Source organism: Carcharhinus amblyrhynchos, chromosome 26 (assembly GCF_965287045.1).
Source record: "Carcharhinus amblyrhynchos chromosome 26, sCarAmb.v2.hapA, whole genome shotgun sequence".
NCBI lineage: Eukaryota > Metazoa > Chordata > Chondrichthyes > Carcharhiniformes > Carcharhinidae > Carcharhinus > Carcharhinus amblyrhynchos.
Window position 1 is genome coordinate 35855374 of NC_137349.1, and position 22434 is coordinate 35877807.

General features: G+C 42.2%; 1 protein-coding gene across 2 annotated transcripts in view; it reads right to left on the reverse strand.

The window, feature by feature from the left end:
• Positions 1-21574, reverse strand: part of kdm4b (lysine (K)-specific demethylase 4B) — a 406075-nt gene extending 384501 nt beyond the window's left edge. Inside the window, exon 1 of one of the 2 annotated variants that reach the window (XM_080213068.1) lies at positions 21443-21572. The gene's annotated coding sequence lies outside the window, so the exon portion shown is untranslated. Of the gene's footprint in view, positions 1-21442 lie in introns of both variants that reach the window. The other variant, XM_080213069.1, reaches the window with a different exon arrangement.
• Positions 21575-22434: the final 860 nt, after the last annotated feature.

The following is a 22434-nucleotide window of genomic DNA, read 5'->3' on the forward strand; positions in this document are numbered from 1 at the left end:
GTGAGCCTTTACCTTGAGTGCACACAATGTCAGAAGAGGGTACTTCTCAGATTATAAATCCCCAAAAGACTTTGTCACTTGACCTAGCTTTCAGCTTGATGTCATTTTGCATGATGATTATTTCCATGTCAGATATACTGCCTTGTTCAAAAACCTGCTGAAATTTTGCTGCCAGTTCTCCAATGCCCAATTCAGGAAAAGGATTCGAGACATACAATGATTTGTTCCATCTTGTCTAACTCCTGAAATCGTCTGCTGAACTCTTTTTCCAATTTGTTCAGCTGGTCACAGAATTTGGATGAATTGTCTCCAAATTTGGGAAATGCTCAGTAATTTTGAAATTTAACTGGGAGGACCACAGGCACAGTTTCAATATGAACACTTCACTGCACTGATCACATGTGAATAGTCTCTGTCCCTCCCTGCAGTTCAAGGTTCAGCTCATTCAATTTTGCACTTATGTCCGTAAAAAATGACAAGTCTAGCAACTACGTATTATCTGACAGTTCGCTGTACACCTCATTTCTCGATTTAAGAAAGGTGACAACTTCAGGAAGCATGTCTAAAAATCTCTGGAGAACTTGGCCTTGACTTAACCACCTCACCATCTACATGAAACATTAGCTCACTGTAAGTAGCATCAAACTCATAGAATAACGACTTGAACAAACAATGTCACAGAGCTCTGGCACAAATTGAGTTGATGATCTTAACAACTGTCATTACATGAGAAAAATCAATAAGCATGCTCGCTAGCCTTTGTTGATGGATGACAGTGGTAATTGACAAGGGAGGGGAACTCAGAGTAATTTCTATAAAGCGCAGCAAAACCTGCATTGACATCCAGCATTGATGGTACACCATCAGCTGTGACTGAAAACAATTTCTAATTTGGAATGTTTCTCTCAGTCAGATACCTTGTAAATCCGTTATAGACATCCTCATCTCTTGTCCTCTGAGTGCCAGAAGAGTGAGGAAGACCTTCTTTGGTGTTGCATATTTGAATGCCATGTGAACAATCAACTGGGCTGCATCCATCATGTCTACTGACACAAACTTCAGTGAGACACATTCACAGCCTAATCTTGGTGTATTTACTGAGGTACATCCTTGGACAACAATTCCACCCTCTGGCACTGTTAAAGCACCAAGCAACATGCTCTTGACAGTTGTTATAATTTCATCTTTATTTTCAAGTCCTTCAACAAGTAGACAGCAACCATCATTGATAGCTCCACCATCAGTGGACAAGTTGTTTTGCTAGGAGATGATTAATGTGAAAAGATGCTGCTTTGTCAGCCTTGTCTTCAGCCTAGGTTTTCAAAAAAGCTTGCAACATTCGCTTTAACTCCTGAACTTTTTGTCCGAATGCCGCTGTTCAAAGAGAAATTTTCTAAAAATTTTGCAGTCTTGTAAAGCCATTCCAAACTTCCTCTTTTACTCAAGGCTACATTCTGTTGACAAATGAGACAAATTGCCTTTGACATTCATAAACAGAAATTCACTTTCCCATTTTTGCCCTCTTGGAGGATCCTGACTCCTCACTCATCATTTTGTCTTCACCCAGTTTAGTCCGTATTTTGCTGCCTGCGATTCAACAGTCAATGAGCCGATTTCAGCAGCCAATGAGCTGATTTACTTGTCATCACAAGAAAATACAGTTCTGTGTATTTTTGGTGCAGTTTGGCAGTTAATGACAATCGATTTTGAGACTCTTGAATCCATCTGTCAATCATGATCTGGAGATCACGGCAGTATGTTATGCAATTTAGACTAAATCCAGTTAGATGATTCCTACTACCACCTTGGTAATAACTGCTTCCTTCTCATTTTGTTCATTCATATTTCTTCAAGTTAGTGTCATTCGTAAGCAGCAATTCAATTAACCCTTTTTTTGCCCAAGCTTCCATTGATAACACCACTAGCAAAATCAGAGTCTGCCGAGAGAATGGCTTCTGGAGACAAAAACCTCAATATGGATAGTAACTCGTTCAAAAACTACTGGCTGTGACATCATCATGGAGAAAAGTCACATGATCCAAGTGACCATTTTGAAATCAGTATATTCCATTGAATCTGAAAAACTCTCAGACTGCTGTTTAACATCCTACTACCAAGAAGCAGAACTAAAAGGCTAAAGACCACCCTGCTCCTCAAAGTCCATCTTTGCTGCATCACCTTTCCTATCACCGGCAGAACCAACCCAGCGCCTGTATAACAACTTCACCTTGCCACTTGAGCACCAACTGTAGAGGGAACTTCTACAACTCCAATCTTTAGGCAGCTGAATTCCAGCTCCTACATGGAAGAGCTTGCCGTCGGACTCTGATAATCGCAAAATCTAATATTTATTTTTATGGTTCTTTTACTGTTACTATCCATAGTTGTAAAACTTCATTTTCTTCTAGCACCACGCTCCCATTATGTGAGAGTGCAGTGGAGGGGAGGTTGTGAACACTTTTTCCCTGAATTTGAATGTAAAGAAACTAGCCTTCAGAGTTAATCATAATGCAACTTATCAGTAAATTGGATCACACAAACTAAGGTTTGGGATATTGTGCCACAGCCTACTTTATAATTAATTCAAAATAACATCTTACAGATAACAGATAGTTAGTGACAGGGACGGGTTTGCCTCTCTCCCCATTGTGGAGAGGTTGCAAGGTGGTAGATAAGTGACTGGGCAAAGCGTGATAGATAAAGTATAAATGGAGCAATGCAAAATTATTCACTTTGGACAAACAGAAAATTATGAGTTTAATGAATAAAGACACTTTCAGAAAGATAAGTTAGCTAATGTTATTTAAAAAAGTTTTGGGCATCCTAGTACATGAATCACAGAATGTTCACGTAAGGTACAGCAAATAATTAGGAACGTAAATTGTTGCCAGCCTTTGTTTCACGAAATTTGGAGTAAGGGATGCTTGCTGACATTATACAAAGTTTTGGTCAGACCGCAAGAAAGGGCTACTTGATGTCAGAAGCCACAGGACCCACTATTGGCGATATGTGAAGGCTGCCATTCTGGAGCTGCCACAAATACAAGAACTGCGCTCTAACACTATACATTCACTCAAAGTTGCACATACGAGTAAAGTTTCACCAACTGCACAGCCGCCCTGTTAGAAGTACTCAGAAGGAAATACTGCCTGGAATTTTGACCTTGGTGTGAAGAAACCAAGATATGACATTGTGTCTTTTAATTGGTGCCATCTTTCCAAGACATTGCAAACAAAAAAACTGACCTTATCACAACTGTCTCTAGCTTGTAGTGAAATCATCCAATAAGATGCACAAAGAAAATAAAGTAGAAATCAAATGTTTGAAAGCTCTTAACACTGCTCTAGGGCAATACAAATGTTTACTTTCTTCCTAAACTTTGGATTTCAAAGTTTCAAGGCAAGGAAGGGTGAGCAATAATATGCCTTCAGTTTTACGCTAAAGTGCAATTCAGCATCTTGGAATTATTTGCAGTTGTGTTAGCAACAGGTAAAACCCTTTTTTCAGCTTTCATTTATTAGCCAGAGAAATGGGTGTACGTAACTAGCTATAATGAGGACAAATACAATTCACATTTGACCTTGGTTCTTGCTCAGGGCTCATGAAGATTTGGTGAAATTGTACAGGGCCAGTCCTAATAAAGCGATGAATTAACATTTTCACTACCAACAGGAAAGTATTTATGAGGGGATTATTAATTAGTGTCAACTTTTGTTTTCATATTCATTCATGGGATGTAGGCATCACTAGATAGGCCAGCATTTATTGTCCATCCCTAATTGCCGTCGCTGTTAAAAAGGTAGTTCCAGGATTTTGATCCCACAACAGTGAAGAATCAGTGATAGTATTCCAAGTCAAGATCATTTGAGAGTAACTTGCATTGGAACACCACCTGCTGAGGCTGCCCTTGTCCTTCTAGATGGCAGTATTAACAAAGTTGGAAGGTGCTGTTGGAAGAACCTTGGTGAGCTGCTACAGTTGTTCTCATAGATGATGCACACTGCTGCCACTGCACACTCGAGATAAAATGTGCCAAATGGGCTGCATTGTCCTTGATGGTATCAAGCTTTTTGAATGTTGTTGGAGCTGTACTCATTCAGGCCAGAGGAGAGTATTTCATTACATCCTGATTTGTGTCAAGTAGATGGTACAGAGATTTTGGGGAGTCAGGAAGTAAGTTACTTGCCATAGGATTCCCAGTCCCTGACCTGCTCTTGTAGTCAGTAAGCCTGTAATTCAGTTCTGTTTCTGGTCAACTGGTAACCCCTCAAGATATTAATAATGTGGATCCCATGAAGGTAACGAATATCAGGGTGAATGGTTAGGTTCTGTCTGTTGTAAACAGTCATTGGCTGAAACATGCATGACACGAAAGTTACTTGCCAGTTATCATCCACACCTGAATAATGCCCAGGGTTGTTGCACATGGACTCAGACTGCTTCAGTATCTGATAAGTCCTGAATGGTGCTGAAGATTGTGCATTTATTAGTGAACATCCCCACCTGTGGCATGACGATAGCAGGATGGTCATTGATGAAGCAATTGAAGACGGCTAGGTCTAGGACATTTCTCCGAGAGACATTTCTTCAGCAATGTCCTGGGACAGAGATAATAGGCCTCCAATAAACAACCAAATTCATTTCTGCTATATTGGACTCCAACAGCGGAGAGCTTTTAACCTGATTCCCACTAACTTCAATTGTGCCAGAGCTCCTTAATGCCAGACTCTGGAAAATGGTTCCCTGATGTTAAGAGGAGTCACTCTCAACACTTGGGTTCAACTCTTTTGTTCACGTTTGGATCAAGACTGTAATGAAATCAAGAGCTGAACGACCTGGCAGAACTCAGAGTTCCAAAGATCAGGTTATTGCTGAGTTAGTGCTGCTTGACATCACTGCTGGAGACATTTTTCTGATGGAGAATAAACTGATGGGCTGGGCTGAGTTTGTTCTACATTTTGTATTTGTCTTTTTGATTTGTAATATTTTCATATGTTTTATCATTGGCCTTTTTAAAGGAGGTTTGTATTTTAAAGAATTGATCAATAGCCCATATGTCCTTATTTTACAAGGCTATTTTGTAGTACTCAGCGTTATTTCTGTATAATGTCTGACCAGTTATATTAAATCAAGAATAAACCTGCCTCATTATTAGTTTACAACAGAAGTTGGCCAATGCTGCGATACAAATGTTCATATCTGTGTAGGATTAATACTCATATTAATACTCATATTAAATCAGTGCTCAGTCATAGAGCACTGAACCTTCCGGCCATGACCCATGTTCAATCCCTAGTTTATGTTGAGTTGACTGACTTAATAAAGATGATGGTATAAGATGTACGATAATTATCTTTAATATCCCTTATCCAGGGAAGCAAAAGGTTTGCCCAATTTCCACTACTTCAGTGACATGCACTGGCTTACTAAAAGCCCAAGGGAGGACAGAATTGCTGTTAGATTCTGAACCTCTTCCTCATAGAATCATAGAATTCCTACAGTGCAAAAAGGAGGCCACTGGGCCCATCGGGTCTGTACCGACCTCAATCCCACCCTGGTCCTATTCCACCTGACACTAGGGTTAACTTAGCATGGCCAATCAATCTAACCTGCACATCTTTGGACTGTGGGAGGAAACATAGAAAATAGGAGCAAGAGAAGGCCATGTAGCTGTACTAGCCTGCTCCATCATTCATTGTGATCATGGCTGATCATAAACAGAGAGCCCAGAGGAAACCTGTACAGGCACAGGGACAATGTGCAAACTCCACACAGATAGTGACCCGAGCCCAGAACTGAATGTGGATCCCTGGCTTTGAGGCAGCAGTGCAAACCACTATGCCACGGTGCCGCCCTAAACAATGGTACCCAACATGGGTCTCAAACCCACAATCCTGAGTTTAAAAGTCACATGCTCCGACTGAATTAACCAGGCAGTAAAATCTGGAATTCAATTTCACCATCTGCTGTGGTGGGATTTGAACCCAAGATGTAAGAGAATTACTCTGGGTCTCTGGATTACAAGTCTAGTGATACTACCACTATGCCACAACCTCCTCCTTACTGTTAACCAATTTAAAATATGCAAAGAATCTTGAACAAGGCACAAAAATACTGTTGGTGTTCGTGGAGTTGCTGTGTTCATACACAAGAATATTAGAACAGGAAAGCAACTACTGGAGTGTCTATTGTCAACAGTCAATGAATTGGAAGCTGGGCAGCATTTGCCAGACTGACAGCATTTACTCACAAACAGCAAAATAAAGTTTAAAAGATTCCGAATTCAATAAATTTTCTCAATTCAAAAGAGTGATTTCTCCAGCTAAATGATGCATGATGCAGCACAAATATAGGATCCCAGTCATTTACAGCAGACTAGGTAAGACTGGCAGAGAACGACAGAAACATTTCCATTCTGGCCAGATATACTGATTTCACTATATGCAGCTGCCACAAAATGCACAAATTTGTTTTTCATAAATACAAGGCATATCAAGCTTCTTTCTGAAGCCAGTTAGCCACGAGAAGGGTTTTGATTTCTATCTCCCTGTCTTGCCTTATTCGCTACTACTCAGGGGAATCATAGCACATGGACAAAACCTTCAAATTATTCGTTCTTCTGGGGTATTATGTTTTGCCCTATATAGTCATAACATGAAATCTAACAACAAATCAGAATATGACTGCTCGTCTTGACACTGAATTCCAAAGAATGATTTTCATGTGGTATAACTATTCCATTGAGATTCTGTGTGTGATCTGCTGCAATATTTTCTAATTAAAGGCAGCATTGCAGTGGAAATGTGAGAAACTCTGCCAGGAGCCATTTGGAACATCTTGATTTATTGTCACATGTATTAGTATACAGTGAGAAGTATGGTTTCTTGCACGCTATACAGACAAAACATACCATAGGGAAGGAAAGGAGAGAGTGCAGAATGTAGTGTTACAGTCATAGCTACGGTGTAGAGAAAGATCAACTCAATGCGTGGTAGGTTCATTCAAAAGTCTGATGGCAGCAGGGAAGAAGCTGCTCGAGTCGATGCATGAAGCAGAAGGTGACTAATTTGTAAGTAATTAGATCTATAGTGGAATTGTGTCATTGAGTACAAGTGCTTATACTGCATTAATGGTGGAAATGTTTAACTATTTTGCATATTGCAATTACGGTTTGTTCTCTGAAGTAGTTTAGATATATCAGAGCACAGTTCATCTACTAAAAATGGTTCCCTCCTTTGTCTCTCAAAAATCAAAGTGTGCCATTCAACGAATGTGCATGATGAGCAAAGTTATTGATTCATCATCGGGGAGCTGAAAATTTGTTCATTCGTTCTTTAAATGAACATTTTTGAATCAGTAAGATGACTGCCTTACAGAAGCAGACTATTTAAGCTTCGATAAAATGGGAAATGAATGTTTGCTGAATTCTCAGTAAAGACCTACAAGTCTTCGGTCTTAATAAAACAGGTAAGACAATCTTGTATATTGCCTTTTAAACTCGTAATCATGCCACTTTTCCTGAACGGTAGTACTCGAGTATGGCAAAGGAGAATCCAAAGAGCTTCTACAAATACATAAAGGTCAAAAGAGTAACAAGGGGGAGAGTAAGGCTTCTTAAGGATCAACAAGGTCACCTATGTGTGGATCCAGAAGAGATGGGCAAGATCCTAAATGAATATTTCTCATCAGTATTTACTGTTGAGAAAAGCATGGATGTGAAGGAACTTGGGGAAATGAATTGTGACATCTTAAGCAGTGTACATATTACAGAGGAGGTGGTGCTGCAAGTCTTAAAGCGCATCAACGTAGATAAATTCCTGGGACCTGAGGAAGTGTATCCTAGGTCATTGTGGGAGGCTAGGGAGGAAATTGCAGGTCCCCTGGCCAAGATGTTTGAATCATTGATAGTCACAGGTGAGGTGCCTGAAAACTGGAGAGTGGCAAATGTGCCTTTGTTTAAAAAGGGCTGCAGAGAAAAGCCTGGGATTTACAGGCCAGTGAGCCTCACATCTGTGGTGGGTGAATTATTGGAAGGTATTTTGAGAGACAGGATCTACAGGCATTTAGAGAAGCAAGGACTGATTAGAGACAGTCAACATGGCTTTGCGAGTGGAAAATCGTGTCTCACAAATTTGATTTTGTTTTGAAGGGGTAACCAAGAGGGTAGATGAGGGCAGTGCAGTTGATGTTAAAGAAGTAGTAAGAGAAGATATAGGGTCCAAAGAGCAAACTGTGGAATCATTGTGGGTGGAGATAAGAAATAGTAAGGGGAGAAAGTCACTGGTGGGTGTGGTCTATAGGCCCCCAAATAATAACTTTGAGTATGAAACTAAACTAGCTCTAAATATAAAAAATGACAGTAAAAGTTTTTACAAATATATAAAGAGGAGGAGACTGGCTAGAGTGAATGTTGGGCCCTTGGAGGATGAGAGGGCAGATTTAAGGGTGGGAAACAAGGAAACGACTGAGACTTTAAATAAGTTTTTTGTGTCAGTCTTCACGGAGGACACAAATAGCTTACCGATTATTAAAGATAGAGGGGTGATACGAGATGAGGTCCTTAATACAATTACTGTTACTAGAGAGGTAGCTCTTGGTAGACTGACAGGACTGAAGGTAGACAAGTCCCCGGGACTGGATGGAATGCATCCCAGGGTTCTGAAAGAAATGGCAGAAGTAATAGCAGATGTGTTAGTAGTTATTTATCAAAATTCACTGGACTCTGGGGAAGTGCCGGCAGATTGGAAAACAGCTACTGTTATGCCACTGTTTAAAAAAGTTAGCAAAAACTACAGGCCGGTTAGCTTAACATCCATAGTTGGAAAAATGCTAGAATCCATCATTAAAGAAATAGGACACCTAGAAAAGAACGGTTCAATCAAACAGACACAGCATGGATTCGTGAAGGGGAAGTCATGTTTAACGAATTTACTGGACTTTTATGAAGGATGTGACTAGTGCGGTAGGCAGAGGGGAACCGGTGGATATGGTGTTTTTAGATTTCCAGAAGGCGTTCGATAAGGTGCCTCACAAAAGGTTCCTGCAGAAGGTTAGGGGTAAAGTGTTAGCGTGGTTTGAGGATTGGTTATCTAACAGGAAGTAGAGAGCTAGAATCAATGGGTGCTTTTCTGGTTGGCAGTTGGTGACTAGTGGTGTGCCGCAGGAATCGGTGCTGGGGCCTCAGCTGTTTACCATATACACAGACGATCTGGAGGAGGGGACTGAGTGTAGGGGAACAAAATTTGCTGATGATATGAAGAGGAGTGGAAAAGCGAATTGTGTGGAGGACACAGAAAGTCTGCAGAGACATCTGGATAGGCTGAGTGAGTGGGCGAGGACCTGGCAGATGGAGTACAACGTTAGCAAATGTGAGGTTATCCACTTTGGTAGAAATAATAGTAGGCTGGAATATTATTTAAATGGCAAAAAGTTGCAGCATGCTACTGTGCAGAGGAACCTGGGGGTCCTTGTGCATGAATCGCAAAAACTCAGTCTGCGGGTGCAGCAGGTGATCAAGAAGGCGAATGGAATGTTGGCCTTTATCGCGAAGAATATAAAAGCAGGGAGGTCTTGCTGCAACTGTACAAGGCACTGGTGAGGCCGCAACTGGAGCACTGTGTGCAGTTTTGGTCCCCTTATTTGCGAAAGGATATATTGGCCTTGGAGGGAATACAGAGAAGGTTCACCAGGCTGATTCCAGAGATGAGGGGGTTAGCTTATGAGGAGAGATTAAATAGACTGGGCCTGTACTCGTTGGAGTTTAGAAGGCTGAGGGGGGATCTTACAGAGACCTACAAGATAACGAAGGGGATGGATAGGGTAGAGATAGAGAAATTCTTTCCACTTAGAAAAGAAACCAGAAATAGAGGGCGCAGCCTCAAAATAAGGCGGGGGGGGGTGCAGCAGTTTAGAACAGAGTTGAAGAGGAACTTCTTCACGCAAAGGATAGTGAATCTCTGGAACTGTCTGCCCATTGAAGTGGTGGAGGCTACCTCGTTGAATATATTTAAGTCATGGGTAGATAGATTTCTGACAGACAAGGGAATTAAGGGTTATGGGGAGCGGGAAGGAAAGTGGAACTGATCCACTTCAGATCAGCCATGATCTTACTGAATGGTGGGGCAGGCTCAAAGGGCTAGATGGCCTACTCCTGCGCCTATTTCTTATGTTTTTATGTTGTCTACATGGACTTTAGCAAGGCCTTTGACAAGGTACCGCCTGGTAGGTTGTTACATAAAGTTAAATCGCAAGGGATCCAGGGTGAGGTATCTAAATGGACACAAAATTGACTTCTTGACAGAAGCCAGAGGGTGATTGTAGAGTGTTGTTTTTCAAACTGGAGGCCTGCGACCAGCGGTGTGCCTCAGGGATCAGTGCTGGGTCCGCTGTTATTTGTCATTGATATTAATGATTTACATAAGAACATAAGAACATAAGAAATAGGAGCAGGAGTAGGCCATCTGGCCCTTCGAGCCTGCCCCGCCATTCAATAAGATCATGGCTGATCTGTCGTGGCTCAGTTCCACTTTCCCGCCCTCTCCCCATAACCCTTAATCCCCTCTCTTATCAAAAACCCATCAACCCGCTTCTTAAAAATATTTAGCGAGGCAGCCTCCACCACTTCAACGGGCAGAGAATTCCAGAGATTCACCACCCTTTGAGTGAAGAAGTTCCTCCTCAACTCCGTTCTGAACTGCCCCCCCTTTATCTTGAGGCTGTGCCCCCTAGTCCTACTGTCTTTTTTGAGCGGGAAGAGTCTTTCCACCTCTATCCTATCCATCCCATTCATCATCTTATACGTCTCAATGAGATCTCCCCTCATTCTTCTAAACTCTAACGAGTACAAGCCTAGTTTATTCAGCCTCTCCTCATAGCTCAACCCCCTCAACTCCGGTATCAGCCTAGTAAACCTCCTCTGCACTCCCTCCAAGGCCAAAATATCCTTGCGCAGGTGCGGCGCCCAAAACTGCACACAGTACTCCAGCTGCGGGATGAGAATATAGAAGACATGGTAAGTAAGTTTGCAGATGACACTAAGATTGGTGGCATAGTGGACAGTGAAGGAAATTATCTCAAATTGCAACAGGATCTTGATCAATTGGGCCAGTGGCTGACAAATGGCAGATGGAGTTTAATTTAGACAAATACGAGGTGGTGATGCATTTTGGTAGACCGAACCAGGGCAGGACTTACTCAGTTAATGGAAGGGTGTTGGGAAGAGTTACAGAACAAAGGGACCTAGAAGTATATGTTCATAGCTCCTTGAAAATGAAGTCACAGGCGGACAGAGTGGTGAAGGAGGCATTTGGTATGCTTGGTTTCACTGGTCAGAACATTGAATACAGAAGTTGGAACGTCTTGTTGAAGTTGTACAAGACATTGTTAAGGCCACACTTGGAATACCGTGTGCAATTCTGGTCACCCTTTTATAGAAATGATATTATTAAACTAGAAAGAGTGCAGAAAAGATTTACTAGGATGCTACCAGGGCTTGATGATTTGGGTTATAAGAGGAGGCTGGATAGACTGGGATTTTTTTCTCTGCAGCATAGGAGGCTAAGGGATGATCTTATAGAAGTCTATAAAATAATGAGGGGCACAGATCAGCTAGATCGTAAATATCTTTTCCCAAAAGTAGAGGAGTCTAAAACTAGAGGGCATAGGTTTAAGGTGAGAGGGGAGAGATACAAAAATGCTCAAAGAGGCAATTTTTTCACCCAGAGGCTGGTGAGTGTTTAGAACAAGCTGCCAGAGGTAGTAGTAGAGGCGGGTACAATTTTGTCTTTTAGAAAGCATTTAGATAGTTACATGGGTATGATGGGTATAGAGGGGTATGGGTCAAATGTGGGCAATTGGGATTAGCTAAGGGGTTTTAAAAAAAAAAGGGTGGCATGGACAAGTTGGACCAAAGGGCCCGTTTCCATGCTGTAAACCTCTGACTCTATGAACCAACTGCGTGAACCCACCTTTCATTGGCAACTTATCAAATGTCTTCTGGAAGTTAGATATACTACATCTACAGAATCCCCATTATCCACCTTGCTTGTTGCATTTTAGAAAAACTCAAACAAATTAGTCAAACATGTATTACCTTTCATAAAGCGATGTTGTCTCTGATGGTTGCATGTTGACTTTCCCAATGTCCTGTTTTCAATTCTTTAATAATGGGTTCTAACAATTTCTTACAGGACTGTTAGGCTAGAGGAAATTACAAAGTTGGGAGGGACAAAGTCACGGAGAGATTTGAAAACAAGGATTAGAAGTTTTAAATCAAGACATTACTTGATGGGATGATAATGTAGATCAGTGGGCACAAGGATGAGAGAAATGGAACTTGCTACTATTTAAGACACAGATGATCTCAAGTTTACAAGAATGGGGGAGCTAGATTTCTTTTTATTCATTCATAGGTTCTGGGCTTCTCTCTAACGATGCAGCATTTTTTACCCAACCTGAACTGCCTGAGAAGTTGGTGGTGAGCTGCCTTCTTCAACCACTACAGTCCATGTGGTGTAGGTGCACCTACAATGCTAATAGGGAGGGAATTCCAGGATTTTACCCAACAACAGTGAAGGAACGGCAATAGGTTCCCAAATCAGAACGTAAGTGGTTTGGAGAGAACTTCTAGGTGCTGTATCTGCTTCCCTTGTTATTCTAGATGGTAGTAGTCGTGGTTTGAAAGGTGCTGCCCATGGAACATTGGTAAATTCCTGCAGTGCATTTTGTAGTCTGATGAGAGATTTGATTTGTTATTTTCACATTAGCATACAGTAAAAAGTATTGTTTCTTGCACACTATACAAAGCATACTGTACATCGGGAAGAAAAGGAAGGAGTGTAGAATGTAGTGTTACAGTCATAGCTAGAGTGTAGAGAAAAATCAACTTAATGTGAGGTAGGCCCATTCAAAAGTCTGATGGCAGCAGGAAAGAAGGTGATCTTGAGTCAGTTGGTACGTGATTGCAAACTTTTGTATCTTTTTACCAATGGAAGAAAGTATATCCAGAGTATGTCCTTGCTTATGCTGACTGCTTTTCCAATGCAGTGGGAAGTGTTGACAGTGTCAACAGATGGGAGGCTGGTTTGAGTGATGGACTGGGCTACGTTCATGATCATTCGAGGCTTCTTGCGGTCTTGGACAGAGCAGGAGCCATACCAAGCTGTGATACAACCAAAAAGAATGCTTTCTGTGGTGCACCTGTAGAAGTTGGTGAGAGCTGTAGTGGGCATTCCAAATTTACTTAGTCTTTTGAGAAAGTAGAGGCATTGGTGGTCTTTCTTATTTATGGTGCCCACATGGAGGGACCATGACAGGTTGTTGGTGATGTGGACACCTAAAACTTGATGCTCTCAATCATTTTTACTTCGTCCCCATTGACGTAGACTAGAGCATGCCCTCCACTACGCTTCCTGAAGTCGATAACTATCTCGTTCATTTTATTGACACTTGAGGGAGTGATTATCATCGCACCAGTTCACCAGGTTTTCTATCTCTTTCCTGTTTGTCTCTCGTCGTTGTTCGAGATCCAACCCACTATGATGGTGTCATCAGCAAACCTGAAAATCGAATTGGAGGGAAATTTGGCACACAGTCAAAAGTGTGTAAGGAGTATTGTAGGGGGCTGAGGACATAGCTTTTCAGAGCACCAACGTTGAGGATGATTGTGGAAGTGTTGTTGCTTATCCTTACTGGATGCTGTCTGTGCGTTATGAAGTCTAGGATCCAGTTGCAGAGAGGGGAGCCACAGCCCCCGTCCACAAAGTTTGGAGATGAATCACGTAGGAATAACAGTGTTAAAGGCTGAGTTGTAGTTTATAAATAGCAATCTGACATAAATGTCTTTGTTATCTAGGTGTTCCAGGTTTGAGTGTAGGGCCAAAGAGACGGTGTCTGCTATGGACCTGTTGCAGGAATAGGCTAACTGTAGTGGATCCAGGCAGTCTGGTAGGCAGGAATTGATTTGTGCCATGACTAACCTTTCGAAGCACTTCATAATGTCAGAGCCACCTGACGATATTCGTTAAGGCACGCTGCTTGGCCTTTCTTTGGTACCAGGACAATGATTGTCTTCTTGAAGCAAGTAGGGACCTCAAATTGGTGTAAAGTGTAATCCTAACTAACTCAATCTCTCTTCGTATGTCAGTCTCACCATCCCATCCCAGGAATCAGCCTGGTAAACCTTCACTGTACGTCCACAACAGCAAGAACATCCTTTGCCAGGGCCCTTTATAACTGCAACAAGACATCCTTGCTCCTGTATTCAAATCCACTCACTGTGAAGGCCAACATATCATTTGCCTTCTTCATCACCTGCTGCACCTGGATGTTTACTTTCAGCAACTAGCGTACAAGGACCCACCCAGGGCTGATTGCCCACTTCCCCCTCTCAATCTATACCCATTCAGATAATCTGCCTTCCTGTTTTTTTGCTACCAAAGTGGATCTCTCACATTTAGCTACGTACTGTACCTGCCATGCATTTGCCCACTCACTCAACTTGTCCAAATCACACTGAAGCAGCTCACCCTGCCACCCAGCTTTCTGTCAACTGCAAAGTTGGAGATATTACATTTAGTTCCCTCATCTAAATCATGAGCATACATTGTGAATATTTGAGCTATGAACACTGCTCCGTGGTATCCCATGAGACACTGCCTGACAGTTGGAAAAAAGATCTGTTCATTGCTACTCTTTGTTTCCTGTCTGCCACCTAGTTTCCTATCCATCTCAATTCACTACTGTAATACCATGTGCATTAATTTTACACACAGACCTGATATGTTCAATTTCACCTCAAGGGACAATACCTTCACTGCAAGAAGCATGTTGAGCTCATTTCTACAAATACATAAAGAATTAAGTTTTGAAATTGTAGTTTATTATTTTATCCCCAGATGTTTTAACGTTATCTTCAACTCGATTTTCCACAGGTGGGACACAAACAGGTCGAAGACCAAAAGAGGCAAAAGTCCTGCAGTCATCCAGGACTGCTTTCTCTTGAAACACAAACCAACTTTGCTGATATTCATTGATACTGCCCCAACACAGCAACATTTAATAGACTTTTCTCCAAAAAAGGAACTGTGGCAGCATGGATACAAAGTTATCAAAGATATATAAAAGCTGTGTAACAGGCAACAAACAGCAGTGAACAATTTTTTTTTAAGACTGAAGGACGGTGCAGAACAGGATTCTCTAAGTTCAGCATTATCACCACTGCTTTTCTTGATCCATATTAATGGCCTTGACTTGAGAGTATGTGGTACAAACTGAAAATCTGTCAGTGACACAAAACTTGGAAGTACTGTGAAGTGAGGATAAACTTTAAGGGGACATAGACTGGTGGAATGGCAAGCACCTGTCAGATTAAATTTAATACAGAGAAATGTGAAGTGAAACATTTTGGTAGAAAGAATGAAGAGAGACAATATAAAGATTTCTAAAGGAATTGCAAGATGGTAGATGAATCTGGTGACCTGTGTACAAATCATTAAAGTTGGAAGGACAAGTTGAAAAAGTGATTAAAAAGGCTTACAGGATCTTGAGCTTTATAAATAGAAGTATGGAGTGAAAAAAGAAGTTATGGTGACATGCTGCCTATGATTAGATTGATAAAAAGGAAGTTACAAAACATCAGTTCAGTCTAAACTGGAATACTGTGTCCAATTTTAAGCACCAATCCTCAGGAAATATGTGAAGGATTGAAGACAGCATGGATAGGATTTACAAAAAATGGTTCCAGTTATGAGGATAGATTGGCAAAGCTGGGGTTTGTTCTCCTTAGGTAGGAGACGACGGAGAAGAAATTTGATCATGGTGTTGAAAATCATAAGTGGTCGAGCGATGGAGAAAAACTGATTCCATTAAAATAAGGAGAAAAGAACCAGATGACACTGATATAAGATGAATGGCAAAAGGACAAGAGATGTTTTTACTGCACTAATTGGTTGGGAACTAGAATGCACAACATGACAGCTGGGTGAAAGCAGATTCAATCATGGCTTTGAAAAGGGAACTGGATAATTATCTGAAGAGAAAGATAGGCAAGGTTATGAGAAAAGTTGAGGAGCAGATTAGCCAGCTTTTTCTTGGAGAGTCAACAAGGATGCAATGAGCTAAATGGCCACCTTCTGCACTATAACCATGCTTCAATTTTCCCCTCTTCAAGTTTGCTGCCCTTAGGAGTAATCATAAAGGAAGCAGCAGTATTCAAGTACCATCCTACATGAATGATCCTCACAAATGTTACTTGTTATTGAAACTTCTGCAGCTGTCCATCTGCTCAATCGCTCCCTCATCTCTGGATGTGATGTCCATGTCCCCAGTAAAATCAACATTCTCTCCCAACCGGTCACTGTTCCATCTTTCCATCTTCATTCCCATGGTCCAGAGGGGCGATGACTTGAATGTAGCTGGTGCAGAGCAGATTTTAGCCATTCATCATTGGATTTGGCTAAACAGCAGCAAGTATGATCAGGTCCTGCTCTCCTCTGCAGAAACTACTCATTATGCCAAGGTCACCTTGAATGAAAAGATTACCTACATTTAGCCCAATACCAGCTGCCTCCTTAAACTATTCATTCTGACCCTCCACTCTCACTTGCAACAAGTTCAAGGTGCTTAAAGACATCTCCATCACAAAGGTTTATGATCATCCATTCAGTTGTCTCTCCACCATTGTTCCTTCCTCTTGGCCATCCCGCCCACTCCACTGTCTCACTCTTAACTAATCTTTCTTCAGTTTCTCTAATTTCTTTGCTCACGCTCTGTTAGAGGTCCTACCCTATTCACGCTGACCACCCTCTGCTTATGTTAGCTAATAATGTATTATAGATTGTCACAGCTCTTACTAAAGTTACAAATGACATCGCTAAACTATCCTTTCTTTTCCTGTTCAGCCAACATTCGCTAGGTTCCATTCTTAGCTATCTAATCATAGTCAGAGTGCCACTTGCAATGGCTGCTCCTCCCACACCCTAACCTTTGCCCAAGGGACCCCTCCTATTTTTCATGCAAATAAAGCCCCAAGGCAACATCCAACTCCATCCCATCAACTCCATTTTCAGTCTGGCAACTGTCTGAGCTTAAGCTTGAATGTTCCCCATCAGGTTGTCATATCAACTCCAAGGTGAGCTTCTGATCACATGTTCAAACCACCACCTATTCCCCCTCATCTCTGTCACATCATCTGACTTCACCATTGCGTTTGCTGCTGAAACCTACCATCATACTTTTAATACCTCTAGACGCAACTGAAACTCTCAACTATCAATCTCTACACTCAACTATTCAAATGCACTACTGCTCAGCCTCCAAAAACTTGAGCTCATTCAAAACTCTGTTGCTTCTATCCTAATTTGTACAAAGTTCTGTTCATCCATCATCCTTACACTTGTTGTTTTACATTGATATCAGGTCCCTGAATATCTCAAATTTTAAATTTTCATTTTCATTTGCAATAATTTCACTTATTTCTCTTCCCTCACTTGGGCTTCCTTCAGCTCTTCAATATTCCAAAAACTCTGCTTTCCTCCAACTCTAGTCTCTTGCATATTTGTTGCTTTCTTGTCCCCATCATACTCTGGTATGCCTTCAGGTACATCAGCTTTAAGTTCTGGAATTCTGTTCCTAAACCTGTCTGCTTCTCTTTCTGTGTTTAAGATGCTCAAAACAGACCTTTGAGCAAGCATTTATCCTCTCCTCTGAAATATCATTTTCTTTGGCAAGGTTAATGCGTGTTTACAGTTCTGTAAGGTGAAAATGAAAGGTGCAACATAAATGCAACTGGCCATATCTAGAGGGCATTATATTGAGCTGGATTACGCCCGGCCCCAACTTATCATTCACAAATTAGAATTTCCAGGTGTCACTGGTTGACAATCTGAAATGGGAAGGCTAGTTGATTTTTCTCTTCCCTAGCCCTAGCTGTGAAATCAGCTTTACCACTAACTAGAAAAGGATCATATCTAGCACCTTCAGGTCTGTATGACTGAGTGCCACACATCAGCCATACATTCTTTTAGCAACTGTTTTAAATCCATATTATCAAGATTGAAAAATTGCTAAAACAGTTATGGGGGTGGGGGGGTAGAAGAGCGGAATACAGTAATTCAAAAATTAAGTACATAGAATATCTATAGTGGAGAAGGAGGCCATCGGCCCACTGAGTCTGCACCAAAAACAATCCCACCCAAGACCTATCCTTGTAATCCCATGTAATCCCCCTGACACTAAGGCATGTTCCCCTCACCCCAAATATTTACCTCGCTAATCCCCCAACCTACATATCTTGGTACACTAAGGGGCAAACAGCCAATCCACCTAACCTGCACACATTTGAAATGTGGAAGGAAACCGGAGCACCTAGAGGAAACCCATGTAGACACAGAAAGAACGTGCAAACTCCACACAGACAGCGACCCGAGGCTGGAATTGAACAAGGCCCCTGGCACTGTGAGGTAGCAGTGTAACCACTGTGCCATCCTACATGTATAAAAGATTGGTACAGGCCTGTACACCTCCCTTTACCACCACTACAAATTTCTTTTCTCCCAGAAAATTCCCCATAATATCCAGAGTGAAAAAATAGGCACTCTGATACCTGGTTAGTATCTTTTATACCCATGTGGTCCTGAAATAACCTTCTAATTTCCTTCTTTAGCTGCCATATGGCATTATCTGGCAGTAATGGATCGGTAACATATTAATGATCAGATATACAAGCTTCTCTACCACCACTGTTGTAAATCACGATTGTCGTGCATCACAATAAAAGGAGTAATAAACTAAATGTTAATAGCACACTTACTAAGCGTATTAACACCAAAATTGCATACCAAAAAAAATCTCAGTTCAGTCAATTCATTTTAATGTGCCTAAACCTTCTTGAATTACACTCAATTCATTGTGTCTATTGCTCCCATCACTACCAGGAGCCCACTCTAGCATTAAAAGGCTCAAAATGCTTGCAAAGACAAAACCTATAATTGCAGCGCAGGGCACTTTACTTCTACAGTTCAGGTTTCACAGCACAAACATTTTTTGTGGTCACCATTATATAGAACAGAAACTCTAGTAACAACAATGATCCCAAGTTTTTTTTTGGAGGGTGGGTAGGTTTGCAGCAAGATTGGGAAAGCAAAGTGATAGGAAATTCAATAGTTAGGAAAATGCACAGGCTTCAAACAAGCATGAACTCAGGATAGTACATTGCCTCACCAGTGTTAAGGTCAAGAAGATCCAAGAATACTGAGAGAAGTAAGAGTGGAAATTCCAAAAGAACTGGCAATTATCTTCCAGTCCCCTTACATACAAAGGTAGTGCCAGAAGACTGGAGAATTGTAAATATTACAGCTACAAGAGGATTCAGTCAGGCTTGTTGAATGGGCAGGCATATGAAATTTAATCTGGCACATATGAAGTGTCTGAGCAGTGAGAATGAGGAATGACACTATAAAACAAAGGATTCAATTCTAAAGGGAGTGCAGGAGCAGAGAAACTTGCAGGCACATGTGCAATAATCATTGAAGGTAGCAGGGCAGGACAAGGCATAAATAAACACAGAGAATCCTGGGCTTTGTATACAGGCATAGATTATAAAGGAAGTTAAGGTAAACCATTATAAAACACTGCTTCAGCCTCAACTGGAGTACTGTGTCCAATTCTGGGCATCACACTTCAGGAAGCATGGAAAAGCATGAGGGGGTGCAGAGCAGCTTTAATCATTTCCAGAGATGACAGGTTTCAGTTACTTTTCTAGGTTGGAGAAGCTGGGAACACTAGAAGAGAAGTTTGAGACCAGATTTTATCAGAGGTTCAAAATCTTAAAAGTTCTAGACAAAGCAGATCGGGAGAAATTGTTCCCATTGGCAAATGCCTTGAGTACCAAATGGCAAAAGAACCATAGACTTTTTATGCAGCAAGTGATTAGAATCTGCCAGTGTGTAGCAGAGGCAGATTGTGATCTTCAAAGCAAAATTAGGTCTAAAGGAAGGAGTGGGACCAGGAGAGTTGCTCTGGGAGAGAGCTGCATGGACACATAGGCCAAACAGCCTCTTATATGCTGTAACCATTCTACAAATCTCTATTTAGGCAGCCATAACAGCAACAAACAGCTTGCCAAGAATATTATTTTTCATTAACCTTCACATTTAATACTCTGTTATTTCAACATTATGGCAAATACAATTTTCACAGTTTTACATAGTTCAAATTGCAACATGTTCTTAACCATAATATCCTAGCTCGTGCTTCATAAATAAACTAACCCATCTTCCAACTGAACCAGTTACAATCAGGCACCATATCTACAAATTCACAAATAACCTAGCAGAGCATAGCTGAATCCTTGAATGGGAGCTCGAGCTTATCAGAGATGACAACAGGTATGTAACTTATATGACGAAGCCTAAGAGTTTAAAACTGAAAATACACGTAATACACATTTCACCCAAGTTGTTCATTTAACAAGTCCTCAGTCTGGGACTTGCATTTCCCACTTCAACTGTTATCTTTAAACATTTTCCTAAAATGAGGCCATCATGCAACCACAATCTCTCTTCTAGCCTCCTGCTTCCTTCTGTTAAAGCTTTTTCACTCCTGTCTGAAACATTAATCAACGTATTGTTCCATCAAGTCACACAGGAAAGAAAGAAAATTAACATTCACGGAGTTGCGGCATAGGTTTATACTTTGTGAGAAGGAGCAAGGCCCGGGTTCATTGTTTTTGATCACCCTCCAGAGCTCGGAGACCAAGCACACCATTCACACCCCAAGCGAAGTTAAAAGACAGAGAGGAAAAAAAATCAGACAATGTTGGAAATCTTTTGGGGGAAGGAAATGCCTGAAAAATACATGTCAATAGCTTGATTTGAAAATAGGAGCAGCTGTGACTTTGGGTGTAAAAACCCTGTGTCCAAACCTTTAAACATCTGAAAAGCTGAGTGAGTGGAGAGAGGGGGAGGAGGAGGAGGTCAGTTTGGGTGTAGACTTCCACCTCCCCCCATGGATCACCCACAGACAAAATGAAGAGCGGTTGGGCTCCCCTTTCAGCTTTTCTAACGTTTTCGGGTTCGAGCCCAGACTGCAGGCTGACACATAAATGTCCTGTGTTCACAACAGTAAATACTTGGGGGGGGGGGGGGGGGGAAGAGATCACTCAGTCCCCCATCAAATAAAAAGCAGATCGTTACAGCAATAAAGAGAGGGGGGAGGTGTAAGTTAAAAGCTGTTTCCACAGGGGGGCCCATCCCTTTGCAGAGGGTCCCAGCCTGTCCCCATTTTCCCCCTCCCCCCGCTCCCACTGACAGTTGCTAACACGGGCTCTGAGTGAGCCATACTCCCCCACTGGGCCTAACCCGAGCGGGGCCTCTCAGGCGCCCCCTCGCCTCCTTCCCTCCCCTGCTCGCATGGAGACGCTAGGCCGCTGTCAGCCGTTACTCACCTGCAAGGGGCCAGCTGCCTGCTCGCTCACTCCAGCAGCTACCCGCTCGCTCGCAGGGGCAGAGTGGGAGGGGGAAACAGATGGACTACAGTGCAAAAAGACCCGAGACCAAAACACTCCAAACTCAACCGAACTTGCCGACAGCCAAAGCCCGCCCCCCCCACATTTCCCCCTCCAATTGGTGCCGCGGTCTGAGCGACAGGCAGCACCGTCCCGCGATTGGTCCAAGCCGCCGTCCATCCCTCGAGCCCCGCCCACCCCTCCCTGCGGAGGTGCTTCCGGTTATCAGGCTTGGTTGCAGTGCGTGGCGACTACGTGAGAAAACCGGCCGCCGCACTGCTGGCAAACCCCTCCGCCCTGCAAAAAGTAGTGCCGCATCTCAGCCTGCAGGCTTCTGCCCACTACTGCACTCTTGACCGGTGGCCCTGGTTAGTGAATTAATTCTCACTCTCCTCCCCCCCCGCCCGCTACACCCCCGCCTTTTCTTAGGCAATACTCGCAACTACTCACATTTACCAAAGGACGCAGGAGGACTTGTATTCTAGGAAGATATTATTGCATGAAGATAAGCAAAGCTCCCCCTCCAGGTTGCTATCATTGGTGGAGATGACTCATTAGGAGCATTAAGGAAGGTTGCTCTTGGCAGGATGGATGCAATTGGCTCTTCCCACCACCCATCATCTAACCCCATTTCCTGGGCTTGACAGATTAATGGAGCAGTTGGAGGTGGCCTGTAGGAAGATAGATATGTAGCTCCCATCATTAACCCTGTAGCACACAATACAAACGCCTTCCATTTCCCACTAAAAATACCTTTAATATGCCTATTCTACTGTGTGCTCCAATGTGCTCAACATCAATCACACATTCTTTGAACATGGCCAATTTTATGAAGAAAATGCTTGTTTGATAAGCATTTTACATTCTGGGAAACAAAGGTCATGGAAATAGGCACAGAAGTAGACTATTTGACCCTTTGAACCAGGTCCACC